Here is a 24842-nt window from a genome sequence, read left to right on the forward strand (position 1 = left end):
TGGCGATGCAGTTCGGTGACAGAATGCTTCCTTAGCAGGGCCATGGCTCCTGGTTCAGTGTACACACACACACACACACACACACACACACACACACACACATAATTTTTGAGAAATAAAATGACCCCAGAGGTTCATGTGTTGAAGGCCTACTCTCTGGCTGGTAAATGTGATCATTGCAATGATTTGATCATGGGTTCTCTGCCTTCGTTAATTGATTAATTTCCTGGTGGATTCATATGGTATGATATCACTGGGGTGGTGGTGGTGGTAGATAACTCGGTTGTGAGTCCTAGTTGGAGGAAGTGCACCATTGGAAGATGCTATGGAAAGAAAGATCTTGTTTGCTAGCCCCCTCTGAGCCTGCTTTCTACCTTGGGTCTAACTCTATCATGGACTCTTCGCCATGGTATTCCACCTCCCAGAAGCAACAGAACCAAGTGCTGAAATCTCTGAATCTGTGATCCAAAATGAATCCTTCATCTCTTAAGAACAACAAAAATCTGAACAAGATGATATATATATATATATATATATATATATCAATATCAGGGCCAAGGTTCAATGCAAGGTGGGTAAGCAGAGGTGTGTGTGTGTATATATATATATATATATATATATATATATATATATTAATTCAAAGCATCCAGAGAGGTCAAACTAAATGGGAAACTTGTATTATTACCTACAAACAACAAACCAATATTCTCTGTCATAAGCAGAGGGTAAACTGAATATCTCCAGTGGCTACCAAGCAACCTAAGTAAGCTTTTCTCAGATTTCTAGTTAGAGATGCCAAATCAAGCTAAGCCTGAAGCTGGTTCTCCCTGTAATAAGAGATGCTGATAGGTCTGAGAGAGGCGTTGAAGGTCAAATTTATCTTGTGGAAACTTTCTCATCGATGAAGCCAGAAGGGCTGAAAGGGAATTGGAACGGTACTATAATGTGATGTTTCGTATTTTACCACCCAGTACTAAGATCTTTGTGGACACTGCTAGCATTGTGGGTACAAGAGAGAGTCAGTGAAGCTTTTAACTTCAGCCTCGGTGGTGGCAGCCTGGAGGTTGAACTGGAGGACAGGCCACCCACAGGGAGTGATGCCAATCATCCAGGTAAGAAAGGAGGAGCACGACCAGGCTGATGTGCTGTGACTTGTGGTGCCTTGCAAAAACCCTGCCTTCTTGTGTGGCACTGGGTCTTTAATTGTTACCAAGGCAGGCAGCTGAGGGGGCCATTTCTTCCAGGGTTTGGGGGAGGAGTGGCTGACAGCCGTGGGCTGAGAGCTCTAAGCCTTTCAGTTTTCACTTCACTGGCTTCTCTCGGTTTCTCCGCTCCAGCCTCGCTCCTGTCTCCTGCCTCCTCTTGGCTTCTTTGTGCCAGTGTCGCCTCCTGTCAGATCACTGTCAGTAGCCCAGGGAAATGGGCAATCAAGGCAGGGGCTCTAGAACACCATAATTCCTTGGGGGTCCTGGTCAACGACAGGGCGTGGGGAATGACAGGCCCGCCCAACACACCGTGACTCATCTCACACACCTTTGGGATCATAGGAGGAGGCACAGGCATCCTGCTCATGAAATCACCTCCAGATTTCACCGGGAAGTGCAAGGCGAGGACAAAAGATGAAGTAGGAGCTGTTTTAGCACGAATTACAATTAGGTAGATTTTAAAACTGCATTCTGACTTTTGCTCTAGGAAGATATAGTTTGATATAATTTCCAGGAATTTGAAACTTTTTAGACTGAGCAAACTCTCCCTTCTCCCCTCTCCCCCATATCCCCAAACCTAATGACTCAATGTACAGAAGAATGAAACTAGAAAGAAAAATGGTGTCTCTGTTCATTAAAATCGGATTCATAGGGTTGGGACGTAGCTACTCTGGACTTGAGCCTCAGTTCAATTCCTAGCACTACCTCAACCAAAATAATAAAGAAACCAACAAAAATTCTAACCAAACAAAAATATGATTAATAACACATATATGAGCAATCTATTATAGATAGCTAAAATAATCTATATACTAATCTAAACCAAAATTAACACCGGATTAAAATATCAAAGATGAAAAAAAATCCAAACACCTTTAAAAAATTGATTCCTTATTTGGACAATGTTACGTTATAGTTTCAATATGGGGCGGGGGCGATTACAATTCCTATAGTAACAGCAAGAAACTGAACAAAACTAGCTTTTGTGTATCTTTGTGTATAATTGTCTGGCAAGAGTTTCTGTTATAGAGGTATTTTAAAAGAAGGCTCTGGTTTTGAGCCTTACAATTGTGGGACTCTGGAAAGAAATAGCAATAAATAAATAAGAGAAAAGATAGGACTCGCCCCTCCCTCCCCCCCTTGCACCTCAGGCTATCGCAGGGATACTTTACCCGCATCTTCTACAGTGGAAGGATTTTCCCTTAAGAGCCTTTCACAAGCATAAGGCTGACCCTGGGCACTCAAATGGCGTTTATCAACCATGGGTAAATCTTGGAAATTGTCTCTGCAAATGGGCCAGCTCAGAGTTTTGGCTTTTCCCATTAGTCTTTGGGTAGGACCACTGAAAACTTTTTCAGAGCTTAGATAATGCCTTCCTGAGAAGGCTCATTCAAGACTGAGATGTTAGCCTTCTTCACCTTGGGCACGGAGTCATTTCTCTATAGTGTTCACAGGCTGGTATTTCAACTCGGCAACCTTTTTTTTTTTTTTTTTTCCTTTTGCTTCAAAGCCTAGAATAGAGACATTCTTTGGTCAATTGCTCAAACCCTGGCTCCTCTTGCATCCTCTTCTCTCTCAGCTATAATCAGTTCAGAGTGAAGCCTTAGATGGACAACTCCACTGGGCAACTGTTACCGTTTCACACACGTGTCTTACTTTAGTTTTCTGAGTGCTTCGGTGGTTTTGTTCAAGGACACACGCCTGTCAGTGTGTTTTCTTGTTTACTAGGTTTTTTTTTTCTTTTTCTTTTTATTAACAGCACAGTTTCTGTTAATCAAAACAGAAGCAAATTAAATCTAGATGAAGATATTGATCAGTGTTAAAACTTTCCCCTGTGGTTTAGTTGATCAGATATCAATATTACTTAATGTCCTTTGTTCTATGCTTAAAAGCATCTGTGTCAACTTTACAGAAACCCTGTGGGAACTAATCAGAATGCGGATTAAGCTGCGAGAAATCTTGGATTCGGATTTTGTGTTAACAGTGCCGAGCTTTGGTGCCTCAGGAAGTTAAAGGACATCCTTACTAAAGGATGAGATACAAAATTCTCATGAAAGAAAAAGTAGTTTCTGGGTACAATATTTAGGATTCTGGCAACTAAAATGACTGTTCATGCATTGCCATGTGTCCTGCTAAACTGACATCAATTGACGTACCAGCTTTAAACATATTACAAAAATATAATTTTAAGACATTTTTGGAAGTCACTAATTATCCCTAAATTGCATGCGGTTAATAAAATGACATTGGGCAGAATGGCCAGAGCACTTGGACTTCCACAGAAAGGTCATGATAATCAGAGCTATAGATTAAGTGCCAAGCAAACATCTTTGATGCAGGTATTAAAAATTATACCAAAATGCTGCAAGGATGGTTCAGTTGGTGAAGTGCTTGCCTTGTGAGCTTGGGGGACATGAACTCATGTAAAAAGCCAACCGTGGTGGCTTGTGTTTGTCATTGCTGTGCTGGCAAGGTGTACAAAAGAGAATTCCTGGGGCCCATTGGTCAGCTAGACTAGCCTACTTGGTGAGCTTCAGACCACTGAGGGATCCCAGTCTCTAAACACAAGGTGGATGGTGCCTGAGGAAAGACACCCAATGTTGTCAGCTAGCCGCTTCTGGATGCTTGTGCATGCTCCTGCTGTGACATGAATACACATTCGTAAACACATGTACACACACATATACACACTTGCACGTTCACACACACATGTGCACACATGTGCACACATGCGCATACATGCACACACACATACACAGACTCTCATACATACACACACTCACACACATATACACTCACACACATACATACACACACTCACATACATATACACACACTCTCACACACATACATACACACACTCACACACATATACACACACTCACACACACATACATACACACACTCACACACATATACACACACTGTCACACACACATACATACACTCACACACATACATACACACACTCACATACTCATACACACATTCACACACACATTCACACACTCACACACATTCACACACTCACACATACATGCATACATATATACATACACATAGATGCACACACATACACACACACATTCACACACATACACACGCACACATGTGCACACACGCACACATGTGCACACACGCACACATGCACACACACATACACACACTCACACATATACACACTCACACACATACATACACACACTTACATACACATACACATACTCATACACACACATACACATACTCATATACACATTCACACACACATTCACACACTCACACACATTCACACACACACACATGCACACATATATACATACACATAGATGCACACACATACACACACATTCACACACATACACACACATGTGCACACATGCACACACATGCACACACACACATACACACACATGTGCACACACGCACACACGCACACATGCACACACACATGCACACGCTCACACACACACACTCACAGATATTCATACATACACACACTCACATACACATACTCATTCACACACACACACACATACACACACACACACACACACACACACACACACACATGGATAAACAATAGCAAGCAAGTCCATATCTTTAGGACTGAGTCCCATGACACTTAGTATTCCCACAGTTCTTCATGAAAAAGTTCTTGTAAAAAGTACTCACCAGTATAATATTGAACAAGGTTTTCTCAAATGTACAATTGCCCTTACCACATTTAACATAACTTCGAAAACTTTCCAGAAGACAGTTAAAATGGTCATCACAGCTAATATTAAGGACAAGATGACATTTGGAAAGTCTTCATGGAGTCTTGGGGAAAGCAGCAGCTTCAGAGTTAGACAGCTCTTTATTCGGTTACTTCCTCACTGTTCATTACGTCTGCAATCCTGGAAAATTCCTCAACTCTCTGATTTCGTTATTTATGGACTAGAAGCAAACCTCACTGGTTTGATGTTAGAAATAAATAAGTTAACATATGTGAAATCTGGCACATCATAGATGGTAGCTATTTTCATTTTTCAAAGATAGATTCACATTATTTTCTTATTGGCCTTCACCATCCTCCAAGTATTCAGACCCCACCTCAAATAAATATCTTGGTAACTCTCATTATCACTCACGATCAACTTTCAAGCCAGCTGCAATCATTTTACTTCCAAGGAGAGAATGGTACCAGTTTCACTAAATAAATAGCTCGCGAAAGAGCCAAAGTTCCGTTCCTAACTCTAGTTTCTTTCAATTTAGAATATCTACGAATGACAGCCAGACCTTGGAAACCAAGGGAAAGCATCTCAGTTTTTCAATTCATTATAACCTGCCAGATTTCTCTCTTAGAGACAACTCCCAAAATCCCAAGACAGACAGGGAAAAGTATAAATCAAATGTAGACTCTATTTTCTTGTTTTGCAGAGACAACCCCCCCCACCCCCCCACCCCCGCCCAACTGCAAAATAGAGTGCTCACAAAGACTCACAGACGTGGGATGCCTTTTTCTATTACCTCCTTAATCTCCAAACAAGTTTATGGTTTCTAAGTTTACTCTGCCACATTTACCACCCATTTCTCCATCTCGTTCCTATTGGATCTAAAAGTGTCAACACGGGGTGACTGACTGTACTCCACAAAACATCCTCAGTTCTGTGTCAGCCAATATTTCTGAGCAGTCAGAAATGATTGCAAGTTTAGTCAAATGTTTTTGAACCCCATTTAGTGAAAGAAACTCTTTGCTAAAAATGAAATGAAGGAATGTTAAGCCCTCTCAGGGTCGATGATACAGAAGTAACAGAGTTGCGTTATTCCTCCTGGCTCCTCCCATTCTCTCGCTGAGATCGTAAAGTAGGATTATATCGGTATATTTTATCCTCATTTAAAAAAAAAAACACAAACAGGAAAAAAAACTGTTCTATTCAATGGCTAATCCTCATAGCAGTCTGTCTGGATGCTGTAATTCATGACTTTCTACTTCTACATAAAGGCACAGGAATCACCAAAGAACAACAGCCTTCTCGTTGGTGGCAGCCTGCCAGCCTTCCCAGGTGCAGTGCTGGTTAAAAAATTATCTCATTCAATTGAGTTCTAACCGTGTGCGCTAGACGTTGCGCAATGCGAAGGAGTATGGGACAGGTGCGGCTCCTGCCTCTTAAGACTTCATAGTTGAAGACCAACAAAACATCCTCGCTGCCTGCCGCTGGCCGGCTCGCCCTGAGTTATTTTTATGTAGATTCTCCCAAGGTGTTAGGAGGTGGCCATTTGATAACCTCTCCACTGTGGATTACTAGAGACTGTTTGTTTTCCAATTTCCAGTTAGTCAGTTTGTGTTACCCGAAGAGGGCGATCCGAGGGAAGTTTCTAATAGAAGAATTAAAAGGCGTGCTTTTCCAGGTGTTAAATCACGGGGCCCTACCTGGTGGACAAAGAGAGGAAGAGAGGAAGTTTACCTGGCTGAATGGGAGATGGGGGTGAGCCACTGCAGTTGTGTTCTGAAGCTACATACTGTGACCTAATGAGGAATTTTGGGATATAGCATTTTCTTTTTCTTTTGTTTGTTTATTTGTTTATTTATTTTTGGTTTTTCGAGACAGGGTTTCTCTGCATTTTCTTTTTAAAAGTAGAGGAAGGAAGCCAAGGGACATCCCCATCTTTTGTGAGACTAAAGACGCACAGATGTATACGTGATGCTGATGGAGACGTACTGGCTTTGACGGTTTAAGGAGACCATTAAAGAGAAAGTGGGGGAGGCAGATTAAACTGATCTCATTCCACAGCTAGGGCTCAGAGAGACTGACTGTCCTGGTTGCTGTAGTCTCCTTGCTCAAGGCCAAACTCTGGGAAGGAGAGAAAGGGACTCACAGTCACTATGGACTACGGAGGGACACTTGTGAGGGCCACCCCAACCTCAGCGCTCCCTGTAGGACTGTATGCATGTGACTTCATCTCAGATCAATGGCATCACCTTTCCAATCCTACCTCCATACTAATCTTCCTACATAGGAGATTTTTTTTCTGTTCTCAAATCTCCACATTTAAACCTGTTTCCAGGAAAGGTTTTTTAAAATCTACATTTCTCCTCCCCCTCCCTCCCTCCTATTCTTCCTCCTCTTCCTTCTCTTCCTCCTCTTCTTCCCCTCCTCCTCTTCCTCCTCCTCCCCCTCCTCTTCCTCTTTGTCCTCCTCCTCCTTCTTATAGTCTGGGTCTCATAGATTCCAGGCTTAGGTACTGGAGGATTACCAGAAGTTCTGATTCTTCTCCTTTTCCTTCCAGAGTATTTTTCAGAGTGTATGTGGTGCTGGGGTAGGACTTGGGGCTTTGTACATGTTAGTCAAGCATGCTACCAATTGAGCTACACCCCTAATGTTCATAATTCAAACATAAAACAATCAAGTGAAAATTAGAAGTGGAATTCACAGAATTTTAAAATTAAATAATCTTGCTTAAATGAATCAATTAAGACATTGGACATACTTGTTCAAACAACACAAATGTCCTCCTGGTTGCTAGCCTGTTAAAATTCACTTTAATTATTACATGGACTTGAAACTTACTCCTGTTCTGTCTATTCTAGACTCATAATTGCAGTATATGTGATACAACTCTGATTTTCTTAACCCAGTGTGATTTTTTTTTTCTCTCTTTCAATCTTTCTCTGTGTCAGTCTGGTACCCTCCAACTCAAATGTTTCAGATGCTGAAGCCAAGGTGAAAAAATGGACCATCTGAATCTATTCTGGGCTTCCTCAGATGTCTGTTAGCTTCCTGCACAATCCAAAGACTTGCACAAATGTGCCTATCAACAGCTAAGCAAAAATGGAGGTTTCAGAGGTCAGCATCTCTCACTGGGAAACTATTTTTTGACCACAGATTCAGCAAAAGGGTGATTCATTGCCTTCAGTCCTGTGTCCACTAGTTCCAGTGGGCAATCCTGATCCAATGGTCACACAGATGGCCCTGGTTAAACTGAGCCAAAAGTCATGAATCTGAGAAACGAACAGGTATGTGATTAGTTGATAGGAAGTGAGAGAGGAGACAAGAGAGGAGGGGAAGAGTAAAGAGAATGCATTTGATATGTCTGTTAAATCATCTAAGAATTAATGTAATATAAAAACCTAACAATCTATATGTTCTTAAACAACAACAACAAGAATGTGCAGTCAGCAACCCTGGGTCTCTGTGACATCATCCAAGAACATGTGCTAAGGTCTTTTTTCCAAATCAAAGTAACTGGTTACCCAGAAGTATGACAATAAACAGACCTCAGTGGTCCTGGACTTTTTGCTGCCATTATGAACCAGTGGGCTGGAGTGAAATATCTAAATGTATGGAAATATTTATGGAAAGTCCCTCCATCTGTCAAGAGACTAAGTGTGCTGCAACATACCACAAGTTGAGATTTTTAAATTTTTGCTCATTTAAGGTTAACATGTAAGTTCATCTGGTTAGTGATACAATTAGTATCTTTAAGAGCAAGCCCCCTACAGGCTCAGCTGCTTTGTCAGGAGTTTGTCCTGCAGACTGGTTGGCAGATGGGACATCTAATATTACCGGGAATGTTTTGAGGAAGTGCTATGAAGCCCTGGATAAACGATGCTGGCTTTGATGAATTGAACCACATTTAGGCATGGCATGTCTTTAATAAGGTATGGATGGCCAAGGCTGGCCAGAGGAAGACAGAACTGGCCAACATGTAAAGGTTAAACTGGTGGGGCAGGGAAGAGTGAGGAGAAAATTTTAGGGGTCCAAAAGACAATATTTTACATCAGTCGTGGGGTGCACAAGTACCCCAACTATGGATGAGGAGAGATAGCACGTGAGGGAGGTCTGGCACAGTTTCCTACACGGAGGTGGGAACAGAGCCAATTCAGCCAGAGGTCAAGAGGGAAATCGGACGGACACGTAAATGGAAATGGGGCTCAGTCCCATCTGCATGAACAATATAGGAAACTTGGATGGGAAAACAGGGTTAAAAGCTAACAGTACCGTTTAGAGCTAAGCACCTTAGCTGTAGATGAAGCCAACATTTCATTCTTCTAACGAAGATACACTAAGACGATGGACAAACAGTTATTAAACGACAGCTAGTTAGGGATCAAGGAACACAGGGGGCTGTCAGACCCTCAGGTTCCAAAGTGCCTGCTGAGTTGCAGTTGCGCATGCCCAGAGCTGACTGTGGAGGTCTTGAAAGCGGGGCTCTGCATTTGTTGTGTTTAGTCCCCGTGTAAGGGATGGAACCTCATCAGCTCTAGAAAGATTAATTTGGCAGCAGAGCGAGCATGGGTGAAAAGAGAGAGGGTCAAAGAGAAGAATCAGAAGGCAGACCAGTCGTGTGCCAGACACAAATGACATACTTTATTAACCCCATTTTACAGATAAGGAGATTGAACTTTTGGACTGTGGCCATACCCAGACCTGACACCTTCCAAAATGCATACTATCTGGAGCCAGAACCTTCGACCCACTCTGCTCAGGATTGGGAAGAAGGGATGGATGGACATCGGAGTCAGATGTTTCATAACCAGCCTGGAAGATTGAGGGCTGAAAAAAGGCCGTCTGGATTTGGCAATTGGAAACCACTGGTGGCCTTTAAGGAGGGCGATTTCAGTTGAGTGGTTGGTGGGGTGACAGGCTGGTCTCAGAGGGGATGAAAGAGTGAGGGGGTGGTAATGAAACAGGGGCATTGAATCTAGCCTCCCTCTCAAGAATGTTGGCAGAGAGAGAAAGAAGAAAACAGTTTGAGGAAATTGCAGAGCAGAGTACAGAACATTCATTTTTTTTGAACAGAGGACTCTGCCGGTCCATCAATAGACACTAATATAATCCCTGACTATGTCAGGTGCTATGCTTGGCACTGAGACATCATGGCAAATAGGTGACAACAAGGAACTAAAGGGGCATAGAGATAGCATCCCTGATGGCAGCATGGCAGGCTACCCGGTTTAATCCTGTTGGGTCACCATCAACCTTTTTTTGCTTCAAACTTCTGCAAAAGAACGGGTAGATATTTTCTTCATTTGTGTCCTCTCATGGCAACTTGTGTGGCACATGCTCAGTTAAAGTTTGTACAAGGAATAAGCTATGGGACCCGGAGACTAAAGGGGAACAGAATGACAAATTTAAGATAAGATTTGAAAAAGAGACAGGGCATGTCACTTCTGAGACATGAGAGAAGAGGGAGAGTAGGGTCAGAGGTCATTCGAAGCCCAGGGGTCTAGACCAGTGGTTCTTAACCTGTGGCTCATGACCTCTTTGGGGGTTGCATACCGGATTTCCTGCATATCAGATATTTAGATTGCAATTCACAATAATAGCAAAATTACAATTATGAAGTCACAATGACATAATTTTATGATGGGGGGGGGTCACCATAATGGGAGGAACTGTATTAGGAAGGCTGAGAACCACTGGTTTAGAAAAAGCAGCCTATAGACTCCGGTGTACTCAGGAAATCAGCTACTTTACGGCAGGAGGTGGGAGGTGTATAAGGATGGCTTGAGATGAAATTGCTGTGAAGCAAGATGGAAGAATCTAAGATGGATAAGTCTGAGGAAGGAAGCCACTTGTGGAAGAAACTCAGTTTCATTCTTCTCCCCCCTCCCCACTGGTTTAGGGGGATGCAACATCTGTGCATTCAGTGTGGTTGGGCACTCATGCACAAGTAAAGTTTCCTTATTCGTTAATCCAGGTCAATGTTTGCACTAAAACAGGTGCTGGATACATTTTTTTTCAATACCAGATGACAGAAAGGGCAAATGGTACCTCTTAAGCATATGATTAACTACTGGCTACTGAAGATAAAACTGCAGAGTCTTAGAATCTTGGAGATCGGTGGGAAAAGCCCCATGATTTGAAAGACGGGTTGATAAGGCCCGGAAAACTCTCTTTAGCAGGCAGAAGTTGTGACCAGTACTGAGCGGTCTTAACATTAGCCAAATTAGCCTCTGTACTTTAGCATTTTCCTTCTCAAAAGGTGTGTGTGTGTGATGTGTGTGTGTGATGTGTGTGTGTGTGATGTGTGTGTGTGTGTGATATGTGTGTGATGTGTGTGATGTGTGTGTATGATGTGTGTGTGTGATGTGTGTGTGTGTGATGTGTGTGTGTGTGATGTGTGTGTGTGTGTGATGTGTGTGTGTGTGATGTGTGTGTGTGATGTGTGTGTGATGTGTGTGTGATGTGTGTGTGATGTGTGTGTGATGTGTGTGTGATGTGTGTGTGTGATGTGTGTGTGTGTGATGTGTGTGTGTGTGTGTGTGTGATGTGTGTGTGTCTATTGGGATGCTACATTTCAAATCATTTTTGCGTCATTCAGCAAATCTGAAAAATCTCTCCCCATAGAGAAACGTCCTTTCCATGTCTCTGCTTATGTGGATCCAGCCTTCTGGAAGACATGCCCCTCTGTATGCTATTCTTGGGCAGCAGGGTGTTGTGATTTAAATATAAAACACGATTATGTGTTACCGGCTTGATTGATAGGTAAATAGCTTCTCAAAATGGACGGGATTCAAATAGAATCAACTGATTAATTCCTTGATGAATCTGTAACCTGGTATTGCTAGGAGTGGTAGTTAGGAGATGGGGGCTGGCAGGGCTAAGTAGGTCACTGGGGCATGTATTACAAAGACATACCTTGTACCTGGCCCTTCCCTCTTCCTCTTGCCTGCCACTTGATGAAACACTCTTTCCCATCATGCCCTTCCACCAACGGGTCCTGTCTAACAACAGTCTAGGGACAATGGTGACAGCTGGCTTGTATGGAAACTTCTCAAAGTGTGGGTCAAGGTTACCCTTCCTCCTTTTAACTTGTCTATAGCAGCATTTTTGTCAGTGACAAAAAACAATTGACTAATACACATTATTTTCTACAAAACAACTTCGAGTTTAGAAGTGACCTCCTTTGAAGTTACACACAGAGCCTGCTCTCTCTTACGGGTACCAGGGAATCCGGCCCTCCAACACACTTCCTGGCATCCTAGGTGTTTCTCTGAAAACTTGGCATAAGACTCCATCACCCTGTAATTCTTTCAGTCTGCATGCCTGTACAACGAGCTCCATATGGACGATGCTGATTCCTCTACCATCTTGAGAAGTAACCAGGCCCCGTTGGACCACTGCCGTGGTGGCTTCTGACTGTCTGAATCAGGGAAACCACTTTCCTAAGTGGACTTTTGCCTGAAGAGGCTCCTTCAGCATTCTCGTTGGAAAGTCTTTCAAATGATTTTCTACTTTTTTCACCCTTCAACAGGTTCGGGATCTCGCCCTCAGAACACCTTTGCTATTGTTTCAGTGCAGAGTGTGATCGCTTCACTTCAATGGCGCTAATCGTTGAAACAGAGCACCATTGTCTGCTCTGGCTCTGCCTATGGCAGGGAAATCCACACACAGCACTTTTCACGTCTTGCCTCCCACCCCTCCTCTTGGTTCCCGATTCTCACTGTAAAGCTGGATAAAAGCATAGCACAGCTCTGTTCTTCAGCCTGAGTATCAGGCTGTCTTGAAAAATCCCTTTGCCAAAATTTCAGGACATGGGTAGAACGGAGACAATTTCTTTGCCAGGGTGCAACAGGGATGTCTCTTTCAATTCCCAATAGTTATGTTCCCGTCTGAACTCTGATGACTCTTGTCGTCACTGTGGACATTTCTACCAGCATTCTGGTCTTCTAAATTCCTAATTGGTAAGCTCCTTCTTACAACATTCTAGGACTTGTCTGGCCTGCATCTCCCAACTCTACCACATTCCTCTTCTATAAACCAATTTTAAAGACCTAAGAGGCACATAGTTACATTTGATCACAGCAGGGAATCCCTCTTTTCCGGTACCAATTTTTAATATGGCTTTTGCCTCGTTGTGCTGAAATACCAAACATACCAAGGGAGGGAAGATATATTTCAGCTCACAGTTTCACAGGGTTGCAGTCCATCGTGTCAACAAAGGCATACAAGGGGAAGGAGCCTAGTTCATACCATACAGGTCAAGTAGGGACCAGGATTGGGAAAGCCCACTCCTAGTACCTATTTCACCAACCAGCCCTCACTTCTTAAAGCTCTATAGCTCTGAAACAAGCACTGAAAGCTGAGACCCATACATTTAAAACATGAGCCTGTGGAGGCAATTCTTAATTCTAGACTGAACAAATGGTACAAGATTTCACAAACACATTCTCAAGCACTTCGGTCTACTTCTGTCTTCCTGTCTCTATTACTCAGTTAACAACCAAGCTAAAGATCAGAGGCCTTTTCTATATGCTTGGCTGCCTCTGTTCCTGCTCTAGAACCTATCCGATAGTTGGTAATTCAAACATCTTGTCTGAATAACTGAACCAATCAGTAGCTGTGTATTCTTAGGTTTGACTAGGTTTCCCCTCCTCAAATGAAAACTGGAAAGGTTTACTTTGAATTCCAGGAGAAACTGTTAAAATCTTGCCACTACTCATAGTGGGGAGTAAGGTTCTATCTCCCTGGGTTTTGTGTTTCTACTTAAGGCAGAAAAAAAAAATGTATATAGGCTCAGACAGCATGATTACCCTTCCTTCCAGCCCATTGGTACAAAGAAACGAATTCACAGTTATGTTTCAGAAGTACTGAAAGGAATGGGATGGGCTTAGAAAACTACAACACAACAGTATGGCAGAAGACATAGTGTTGAGATCGGAACCTAACTACAGAGCCCTTTGCTGTAACATTCACTTAAAAATATTTGTGCAACAGGGCCTGCAGTGATCGTAGGTCAGGTCTTAGGGGAGGATCCTGTCCCTGGGGGTTAGCTATGTTTAAGTCCTCCCTAGGACAGGGCATTTGCGGGTCCTTATGTCCATGTAGTTATTGCAGTTATAGAATGTGTGGATGAGAACTGAGCTGGGGTGACTCCATTAGAAAACCCCAGCTCAGAATACTTTCCCGTCTTTCACCTTTCTCTCCAATTCACCCTCAAGGCTCTGGACTAAACATCCCTTTCTAAGGGAATGTTCTCTGACTACCTGGAACCCGGTGGAGTTCTCTTTTATGGTCCTCCAGTTCACCATCAGAACTGTTTCATAGTCTTAAAATGTTGAGGACAGTACTCAATGTAGGTTTTCCCTACAAGTTGGGTTCATATTATATACTGTTCTGTTCTTATCATCCGACACTCAAAGGGCAGTAATAGATTATCATTTTTGTGAGTGAAGGAATGAGCGAATGAAGAAGGAACAGGAGGTCACCAACATTAAAGGTCTCTTCACAGCCTTGTGGTGACCTTTGGTCTGTAACTGGTTGCCAGCATCTTCAGACCTAGGGATGTTGGCAAGAAAGTATAAACAGTCTTATTTGCATTTTCAAACATAGCTAGTACTAAGAGCTTTTAAAACAATGTTAAAGGAGCTAAAATATTTGCCAGCTACAGATTTCTCTTTAAAAAGGAGGAATATACAAGCAGATGTTAACCAAATTGAAATAATTGACCAAAACCAAGTAGGATCGTGGTCTTGAACCTGCAGCTTATAGTTTCCTTCGGAATTATTCTGAAGTAATGCTTTCTGTAGGTATATTGTATGTATGTATGTATGTATGTATGTATGTATGTATTTTTAGAGAAACCAAACATAGCATCACAACCTAGTGAATTCCAACCTTTTAAAAAGATCTACTTGTTTTATTAGTGATATTATTATACCACAACCTGAAATGTACTCTTTGGAATCTAAGGAGAATAGCAGCCAAAAAAAAAAAAAAAAAAAAAAAAGCAATTAAATTTACAGCAGGGTTACAGATACCATATCTAGTACAACAGTTTGGTTAAGGAAGTAACATGAAGGTCATATCAACAAGAAAAGGAACACTAAATAGTAGATTTCTCTGAAAGAAACAGAGTAGAATCCCATACTCTGCAATCTCTTCTTCTTATCTAATAACTACTTGTGTTTGGGGTTCAGAGAAGTGGGGGAGGAGGAAGCAGGGGGGCTGAGGTTGCATGCTGGCACAGACACTGCCAGGCAGCTGGTGAAAGCATCTGAGAAGTCAGGGTCCTGCATGGCTCAACAGATCCGTCTCAGATCCTAGGTTAGTGCACCCACAGCGGCAGGATCTCAAGCTGGCTACATCTGTGTGACGAGAGAAGCGGCAGCTTAGGGTTCGAAGGAACGGAGCCAACCGTTCCAGCAACTTTCTTGAGGAACAGACTGCTGTGCAGGAACAACCAATACAGTTTAAGGACTCGCAACCAACTGTACCTCTTCACACAAAGGTAAGGGTGTCTCCGAGAAAGAACAGGACCACTTGACGTGGGCACCAGTTATAAATCCCCTTGAGTACTTTTGCCCTGTCCTAAAGAGAGTCTGGCAGATTCCTGGGTCTCTGCCTGGTCTGCAGTCCATGAAGCCGTTTTGGGACGGGAATCCTCTCCTGTGTCCCTGTCCTGTTTTGAATGAACAGTGCTCTCAGATGAGCTGGAAAGATGTACATAGGCCCTACCATCACAATTTCTGACCCTTCTTTAGTCCCTTCAAAACAGCATGAAAGCAGTACCACCCTAATTATTTTTATCCAGCCCATGGAAAACTTAGTTTATCTTTTCGATCAAAGCAAATTAGGCAGACCTCGGCTGACTAGAATGTAACAGTAAAATCTCCATAGTTTCTCTTCCATCCCGTTTCTCTCAGAAATAGGGCCTGTGTCAAACATGTAGGTATTTCCCACGGCCAGGCCAGACTCTGATTCCAACTGAGTCTGTGGCTTGGACAATGGTTCTTACATAGACACTGAAGTCCTTTAGTGCAGTCATTGTGCTCGAAAAGAACTAGTAACCCCGTAGCTAGCAGTTGATGAAACATCTAGATTTACATATTTCCTTAATTGCATTTTTGAATGTGAGTGAGATTTATCTGACCAGAGTTAAATGCTTCCTTTATTCCCCTACCCAAGGCAAAATTCATCTCCATGCTCTCTAAAATAAGTGAGGTGGGGGTGTACAGAATCTTACTCACTTCCCATCTGAACAAATTTTAGGGATTCAGCAAAGTGGGATGAGGGAGTTGTGTTACCAATGACAGGAAAGATATATCTTTACTGTTTCAAGTGAAATGGCTGGTCTCTAAAGCCTTGGCTTGCTTGCCTCTTTCAAAAAGCATATTTTGATATTCTAAAAAAAAAAAAAAAATGCTATTCCTTATTTGATGGATTCCCCCAAATTAGTTGCTAAGACATTTCACGAATCTTGTCCTTAATATTTTTTTCTTCCACAACCTTTCTGCTATGTGGCTGTAAAGACTGGAGAGTTAGTTTAATTTTTCTTATTTATTTACTATAAATTAACAGTAAATCTTATACTTAGCTCCATTTAAACCCTCCCTCTGCAGCTGCCCATTTGAAAAATAAAATGGTTGCCTTCTTCCACTTCAGTAGGCGCAATACAAAACATCCATTGAGTTTTCTCTTTATTGCAGCTGCCAATGCCCTGCCGACTTTTAACAAACCAACCAAGCGGAATCACAATGCAGCTGTAACATTTTATGGTATTTCTGTTGGTTCTCTTTTGAGACTGAAGGTGTTAATTAGGAATCAAAGCACACAACCCTGCCAGCTTTCTTTCACAAACCATGCCCTGGCCACTGCAGTTTTCAGAAGAAAAATAAATCTAATAAAGGGATAAAAATGTTGTTTGTCACACCAGTAAAGTGTACTTAAGACTCTTTGATCAAAACCTTTTCATGTAGTCTTGTCAGATGGTCTGGAAATATTGTATTTTTTTCCCTCCCTTGTCTCCTTCTTTATATTCAGAGTTCTCTGAATTTAATTTAAGACTGCCTGGAATTTAAAAAGTATGAAGTCATGTAAAGATTCTTTAAAGACAGTATCTGGTCTCAAATAGTAGATTTGCTTCTGAGAGAAAAAAAAAATTACATTCAGAAATCCACCATGTCACAGCCTCACACCACCGCTTCTTCTATTAGTATATTTATGGTAATCTAATCGTAAATGTTTTTCTGCTTAAACTATAACTGTCAGCATTCTTATATAGATATAAGTCTATAATCTAATTCCCTTGCAGTGTTTAGGATGGTCCCTTTTAACATGCATGGAACTGAGTCTTTTCCCAAACATAAAATTCATATACAGACTATAATGTTATTTTATTAAGTAGTCTCTTTATATAATTTGTGATGTGTCGTGAATATTATTCAGCCACATATAGCACTGCGAAGTCATTATCTTTAATCTTAAGCTTAAAGTGAGTTTATGAAGTTAGCACTTCTGGGAATTAGTCAAGCCTGCTAGCTTTCTCAGCAAGAGGTTTACTCCTAGATGCACAAATCAAGCCCAAATCCGTTAATCCTGCTAGAGAGAAGGAGAAAGAAGGTCAGCTTGTTGATTTAATGTTAATGAAATGAAGGGGCCCCCAAGGCTACCTAGGGGGTGCCTCTAAACTGTAAAACAAATAAAGTCATTTTAAGTACAGCTCCTTGCAGGAGAGGAGACCCTGCGGCTGGCTTAGCTGAAGAAACAGGAGGGGCGTGCCTGAGCAGAAACCTCCTGTTCTCTGTAATCTGACTACACCTGCTGCTGCTGCCAGCCCCTCAGATGTCAAGCAGACGGACTCCTCAAATGAGGATCGTCCAGAGCTGTGGTCCTGTCTCTTACTGCACATGCGCAAAAGCTGAGACAGAGGATGTCCAGGGGCTAGAGAGAGCCTGTGCTTGATTGATGGATGGGCCAGCTAGATCTGAGGCAGTGGTTCTTTCTTTTTAAACTCCTCCTCTCGTTTCTATAAAATAGATATTGTCTTCATTTGTTTTTGTATATTGAGATTCCCAAGGGAAATTCCCTTTAAACGGTACATTGACTGACTAAGCTGGGTGGCACGTCTTTAATCCTAGCAAGGCAGAGGCAGAGGCAGAGGCAGAGGCAGAGGCAGAGGCAGAGGCAGAGGCAGAGGCGCAGAGGCAGAGGCAGAGGCAGAGGCAGAGGCAGAGGCAGAGGCAGAGGCAGAGGCAGAGGCAGAGGCAGAGGCAGAGGCAGAGGCAGAGGCAGAGGCAGAGGCAGAGGCAGAGGCAGAGGCAGAGGCAGAGGCAGAGGCAGAGGCAGTGGCAGAGGCAGAGGCAGAGGCAGAGGCAGAGGCAGAGGCAGAGGCAGAGGCAGAGGCAGAGGCAGAGGCAGAGGCAGAGGCAGAGGCAGAGGCAGAGGCAGAGGCAGAGGCAGAGGCAGAGGCAGAGGCAGAGGCAGAGGCAGAGGCAGAGGCAGAGGCAGAGGCAGAGGCAGAGGCAGAGGCAGAGGCAGAGGCAGAGGCAGAGGCAGAGGCAGAGGCAGAGGCAGAGGCAGAGGCAGAGGCAGAGGCAGAGGCAGAGGCAGAGGCAGAGGCAGAGGCAGAGGCAGAGGCAGAGGCAGAGGCAGAGGCAGAGGCAGAGGCAGAGGCAGAGGCAGAGGCAGAGGCAGAGGCAGAGGCAGAGGCAGAGGCAGAGGCAGAGGCAGAGGCAGAGGCAGAGGCAGAGGCAGAGGCAGAGGCAGAGGCAGAGGCAGAGGCAGAGGCAGAGGCAGAGGCAGAGGCAGAGGCAGAGGCAGAGGCAGAGGCAGAGGCAGAGGCAGAGGCAGAGGCAGAGGCAGAGGCAGAGGCAGAGGCAGAGGCAGAGGCAGAGGCAGAGGCAGAGGCAGAGGCAGAGGCAGAGGCAGAGGCAGAGGCAGAGGCAGAGGCAGAGGCAGAGGCAGAGGCAGAGGCAGAGGCAGAGGCAGAGGCAGAGGCAGAGGCAGAGGCAGAGGCAGAGGCAGAGGCAGAGGCAGAGGCAGAGGCAGAGGCAGAGGCAGAGGCAGAGGCAGAGGCAGAGGCAGAGGCAGAGAGGCAGAGAGGCAGAGAGGCAGGTGGATCTCTTTGCTGGTCTACAGAGTGAGTTCTAGGACAGCCAAGGACTACACAGAGAAACCCTGTCTCAAAACATCATCATCATCATCATCATCATCATCATCATCAACAACAACAACAACAACCAAACAAATAAAACAACGACAAAAGATACACTGAAGTTGGCTTTCTAAACCGAGTATTCACCACTTCTTTAGGCTGAAACAAGCTCACAGGGTAACTTGGGTGACATGAGCACACACCCAACTTCAATTTTGATTCTTTTGCTTTTCTATCTGTTTTTATTTCTTTGTTCTCATTACAGAACCAAACTGGACTTGAACTTGGGATCCTTTTACTTTAGCCCCTCTCCCCAAGACCTAAGATTACAGGCGTGGGTTACTGCACCCAGCCTAGACCAGTGGCCTTCAAACTTGGCTAACAAGCCAATGGAGCTAAAAGACATTTTGGTATTGCCTTCCTTCCTCACCTTCCACCCCAAGATTCTGATTTACTGGCTTTTTGTGTGGTGTGGGCTTTGAGACTGTTGTATTAGTTCCTCTTAGCACATACTGTGAGAACTTCAGACCAGGGCATTTAATCCACTGTTCTCCATATTTGTTTGGAGTTTTGATGCATCACTGTGTTTTTTTCCAGCTCCTTGGAGCATGCCGAGTGCCTTTGCATCCTATACACAGCAACTGCATTGATTTTTTTCCCTAAATTCGCGTTTCTGTTTCTTTGTTGCATGTGTAAATGAGTCTTTCTTTGTGTCTCTGTCGCTGTTTCACACACACACACACACACACACACACACACACACACACACACTCAGAGAGAGAGAGAGAGAGAAAGACACATACACACAGAGACAGAAAAAAAAAAACAGACACATACACACACACATATACACATACAGACACAGAGACAGAAACAGAGAGACAGAAAAAGATATAGATAGGCAGGTAGAGAGATATGTACAGAGATAGATAGATAGATAGATAGATAGATAGATAGATAGATAGATGGATATGTTGACTGGTGCATAGCTATCCCAAGAAGGACTCAGTGCCCCACAAACAAAGCACTTCCATAACAGAGGGTCCTAGCTCAGCAGTCCACTCTCAGTAGCTACTCTTGAACATCACCACACCTCAGAATTCCTTTCACTGTTTAAGTCTGTCACCATTTCCTCTGGCTGTCACTTTCTTCTTACCCCTCCTCCTTCTTTAGTCTGGTAGCTCTTCTTCCAGTTCTTCCCTTGGAATGGATTAGATTCTGCTGTCTTCTGTCCTCCTTTGCTCTGGTGACAATTTAAGCTGTTTGTAGAAGTTAGGCAGACGGAGGCCTTTTCTCTAGTCAGGGCTTCTGGCTACCAAGTAATAAAGGCGTGGCTGAAAGTCCTTTTGCTTCGCCTTTGAAATTATAAAAATGAAGCTTCCTGCATATGTGTCTTCTGCCACTCAGAAGCTCAGATCTTTTACGTGTAGGAAGATAGAAGATTTTCTGCCTTCAGTTTAGACCTGCTGGATGAATTTTGCTGTTGGATAGACAGATGTCTCTGTTGCAGAGGGTCGAGGATTCTGCCAAGCATCCATTCATTAACACACATGGGGGTGAATCTGCAATACCCGGCCCTCAGCTCACCCCTTAGCTTACTCTCTGAGGTAAAACACTCACAGAGCTGTCAACTCTCCTGGAGACTTTTTGCAACACCTGTACACCTACGTGCAAATAGAAAACGTCATTCAAAACACAGAGCCTTTTATTTGTTTGATACAAAGGATAAGAGATGAAAGGATATTTTCTTTTCTAACAGATGCCGGCGATATCCAATTCATTTGAAGTTGCCCTTTCTTGCTTTTTTTCCTTGCCCCTCTTTACCTACTGGGGACTCCACTATCTCTCCTTTTTAAAGATTATAATTAATGAAAATTGCAGTTGTATAAAAATGTTTCAGGTCAAATGGCTTAAGTGTTTTAGGGAGTAAAAAGAAGAGGCAATGTAGCGTGATCACTGTAGTGTCCGAAACAAAAAATAGCATCTGGCATCTAAAGTGGCGGTTCTCAGCCTTCTTGGTGCCTCGACCCTTTAATACAGTGCCTGGAGTTGTGATGACCCCAAATCATAGTTATTTCGTTGCCACTTTATAACTGTGATTTTATTACTCTTATGACTTGTAAAATAAATCCATGCAGAACGTTTGTGGGGGTCATGACCCACAGGCTGAGAAACACTGACTTAATGGCTACTTTGGCGTGAGATGCTATGCCAAATGCTTTGTGTGAATGATTTTTGCCAGTCTTCACAACAACTTCATAAGAGAGAGATTGTAATGTCCAGGCTTCAGGAGAAAGATGGAGACACAAAGTAACCTGTTTGCCAGCCCCGCATAAGGTTTCATCAGACCTTGTATCAGCAAGTCCCTTCAGACCTTGTATCAGCAAGTCCCTTCTTTGTTACATTTATTTTGTGGCAAAGAGAAAAAAGGCACCTTATACCTTAAGTCTAGACAAAGTCTTGTGTAGAGTTTATGGCAGTGGTTCTCAACCTTTGGGTCAAGACTCTCAGGGTCAAATGACCCCTTTCTTTTACAGGGGATCACCTAAGACCATCTGAAAAACACAGATATTTACATTACAATTCATAACTAGCAAAATTACAGTTAAGTAGCAACAAAAATAATTTTACGGTTGGGGGTTCACCACCACACAAGGAACCATATTAAGATGTGTCACATTAGGAAGGCTGAGAACCAATGGTTTAGGGGAACTGGGCTTGACTTCCCAAGAGAAAGCAGTACCCTTTCTCTGTGGTGTCCCCAAATCGTGTCCTCTTGAGGTGGCCCAGGCACGGACATGCAGGAGCAAGGGGATTCTTTTCAAATGTAGTTTCTAATATTGTGTAGGTGTGAGGAGGCCAAGAGAATAGGGGGCATCTGCCGCTGGATGTAAAGTATCTCACAGTTGCCAAGAGGAGTGAGTGCCACAGCCTGTCCCTGGCCACCCAGCCTTCGTTTGTGGCTCACATTGACAAGGTCCGGTGCAATGGCTTGGTGCTGATGAACTTGAGTAATGTCATTGGTTTATGGGCCAAAAATGAGAGGACCTGACAGAGACGCAAGGTCAGTGCTGAGGGGGAAAGATAACAGGTGACAAGAAACATCTGGTCAAGCCAAGGTCACAAGTGTACTGAGAATCCCAACAAACATTTAAGTATTGCGAACTCAACTTTGGATACATGTGTTCTTTAGACTAAATCTGAGTGACTTTCCTTTGTTTTATTTTGCTGTACAGATTAAAAAAAAACCAAAAACACAGCTCCGGGCAGTGGTGGCTCATGCCTTTAATCCCAGCACTTGGGAGGCAGAGGCAGGTGAATTTCTGAGTTTGAGGCCAGCCTGGTCTACAGAGTGAGTTCCAGGACAGCCAGGGCTACACAGGGAAACCCTGTCTCGAAAAAAAAAAGAAAAAGAAAAAAAAACCCACATCATTGGGATATTTTAGTTGCTTCTACAGTCAACTGAAATCAGATGATGTTAAAATTCAGGCACATGCTTAGACACAGACACATATCATAGTCGAAGAGCAATATGGCACTCTGGGCTTCTGGCCCAGGGGACTGAGGGTTCAGATTTCATTTGATAATTCAAGCAAAGAGGCCAAGAAAGGGCACACTGGTGTGAGGTTTTCAGTGGACCTGGGCTCTGGGTCTATCTTTGCCAGCTGTCTACTGTGGGGGACATAGATCTTGTCGCACGTAAAATGACGTTGCTGGCTTTCTATGTCCTTCCTGTTTTAAGTTCCAGGGGTCAATATGGCTTTTGCCTCATCAAAACCCTTTACAGATCATCACAGTGACTTAAATCCAATCCACTTGGGTGGAGAAGGTAGCGTTCTAATGACCACACTTTGGCTCTACGCTGCATGATTTGACCTTGGGTACACAGCTTTGTAAGTCTTATCATTTGCAAATCAAATATTTTCTTCAGAACGCTAACTTTTTTTTTTAATTTAAAATTTAAATGTTAAAAGAATTGAAATTCAATAAAATTAAAAGTGAAAACACGTATTGATTGATTGGTTGATTGATTGATTGGGGGAGGGGCTGTGCAGTGTGTCTGTGGAGTCAGTTCTCCACTATATGGGTCCTAGGGATGAAACTCAGGTGGTCAAGCTTGGTGGCAAGCATCATTACTGGCTTAGTAAAGCCATCTTGCTACCTGCCCTTCTTAGTTTTCAATAGACGTTTTCATAAGTATAGTTAGCTGTTACTTTGAAAGCTTTGCATTTTTTTTTTAAATAATCACCATAAATCTACCAATGTGAGCTGATCCTTCCCAATATTTTTGTCCTGAGCTATTTCTACAACTAATGCAAACAGAGCTTCAAATTACTATGTAATAGTCATGTGGGACCCGACCGTATCCACCTACCACTTCTCACAGTGGTAAGACCCCAGGGAAGTGGATGTTTTGCTAGAAAGCCAGCAGCTGTACTTGGAAGGGGGATTGCTGCTGGTTAATCATATTGCTAAAACTTCTGAGTTCTCCAAACGAAGATATGCTTACATCCTGGGAGAACCGGGCTTAACTAGGATTTCCTTCTGCTATCCGAGCTTGAAGAACGAACGTGAACTTTTCCCTGTGTTCTGTTGCACAGAGCCCCAGAGAATAACAGCTGCTCACACAGGGGTGGTGGAAGATATGAGGTCGCTCTAGGGAGAGTAAGACATGAGGCGTCACCAAGGTAGAATCATAGAGTCCCATTTTTCGTGCCCATAGAGTTGATATTTTAACCCTAAGGACTTTTCTCTCTGCCTATGGTGGAGGACAGATGACACAGGTAAGGACGACGTGGTCTTCTTGTCCTTGTTTGTCACCACCCATAAGTAAGGGATGGAGAAGGATAAAGGGGTGTGCTGCCCAAGGACAGTTGTCTGGTAGAATCTGCTCACTCAGAGAATTCCAGGTCTGTCAGTTCTCATAGCCTATTTCCTTTAGCCAAGCCATTTCTTCTCTGTTGCCATCTTTTACACAGCTTTATTCTGAAGGGCACTTGACAGTCTAACAACTGTAGAGAAGGCCTGTTGCCAACTGTACGCGTGTTGGCTCAGGGACCCTTTATGGCAGGAAACATGAAGAGAAAATGAAGATTTCTTGTCTCAGACTCTACTAGACAGCTGCAAGTTTATTCTAAAAGTTAATCAAACCCCATGAAGTAGATGCTTCTATGGTGCCCTATATATAAAAGATGACTAACAAATACAGTTTTTTCGACAAAAACTTCCACTTGGCTTTTGTAATATTCCAAATATTCTTTACAACCTCTGTATAGAAACAGGACAGTTATATTTTTGGGTCCACAGAGTTAAAGATCCATTGATTATATAACAGAATTCCTCCAAGCAAATGCCTCATAAGAAAATTTATTACCTAAAAATTTCAGGCAACATGTGGTTGTGTTTTGTGTGCTGAACCAATAAACTCATTAAAATAACACCGAGTGAACCCAAAGACGGCACAATGAAAGTCTTAACACAGCCCACATTAACCAACCAACTTTAAAATAATATCTTTGTTATGGACTAAGGTTAAAAATCCAGCAAATTCCTTATATTTTTTCCACTTGAGATCATGGGTGGTTTTCTACTTTCCTGAGAAATACACTTTTGGGGCTTTCTGATCACAGCAAATAGGCAACCCTGCCCTGTTTAACCAAGGTTTTAGGAAGAGAAAAAAAAAGGAGACAAACATGTGTACAGTTTTTTAATGTAAAAATTCTTAGAGTCTCTATTCAGTGTAGACTTCAGAAAGATGTGTTCCGAATGCTA

The 24842-nt window shown here is 43.1% G+C and overlaps 1 protein-coding gene and 1 long non-coding RNA gene across 2 annotated transcripts in view; one reads left to right on the plus strand and one right to left on the minus strand.

Moving 5' to 3' along the window:
- The window catches only part of Lgr5 (leucine rich repeat containing G protein-coupled receptor 5), a 132043-nt gene that overhangs the window by 98532 nt on the left and 8669 nt on the right, over positions 1 to 24842 (minus strand). The gene's annotated exons all lie outside the window — the stretch shown is intronic.
- On the plus strand, positions 864 to 12837 carry LOC143435715 (uncharacterized). The gene is made up of 3 exons (XR_013106179.1): positions 864 to 1112; positions 8075 to 8205; positions 9580 to 12837. It is a non-coding gene; the product is annotated as an uncharacterized LOC143435715 (long non-coding RNA).

The sequence above is a fragment of the Arvicanthis niloticus genome, chromosome 22 (assembly GCF_011762505.2).
Source record: "Arvicanthis niloticus isolate mArvNil1 chromosome 22, mArvNil1.pat.X, whole genome shotgun sequence".
Taxonomy (NCBI): domain Eukaryota; kingdom Metazoa; phylum Chordata; class Mammalia; order Rodentia; family Muridae; genus Arvicanthis; species Arvicanthis niloticus.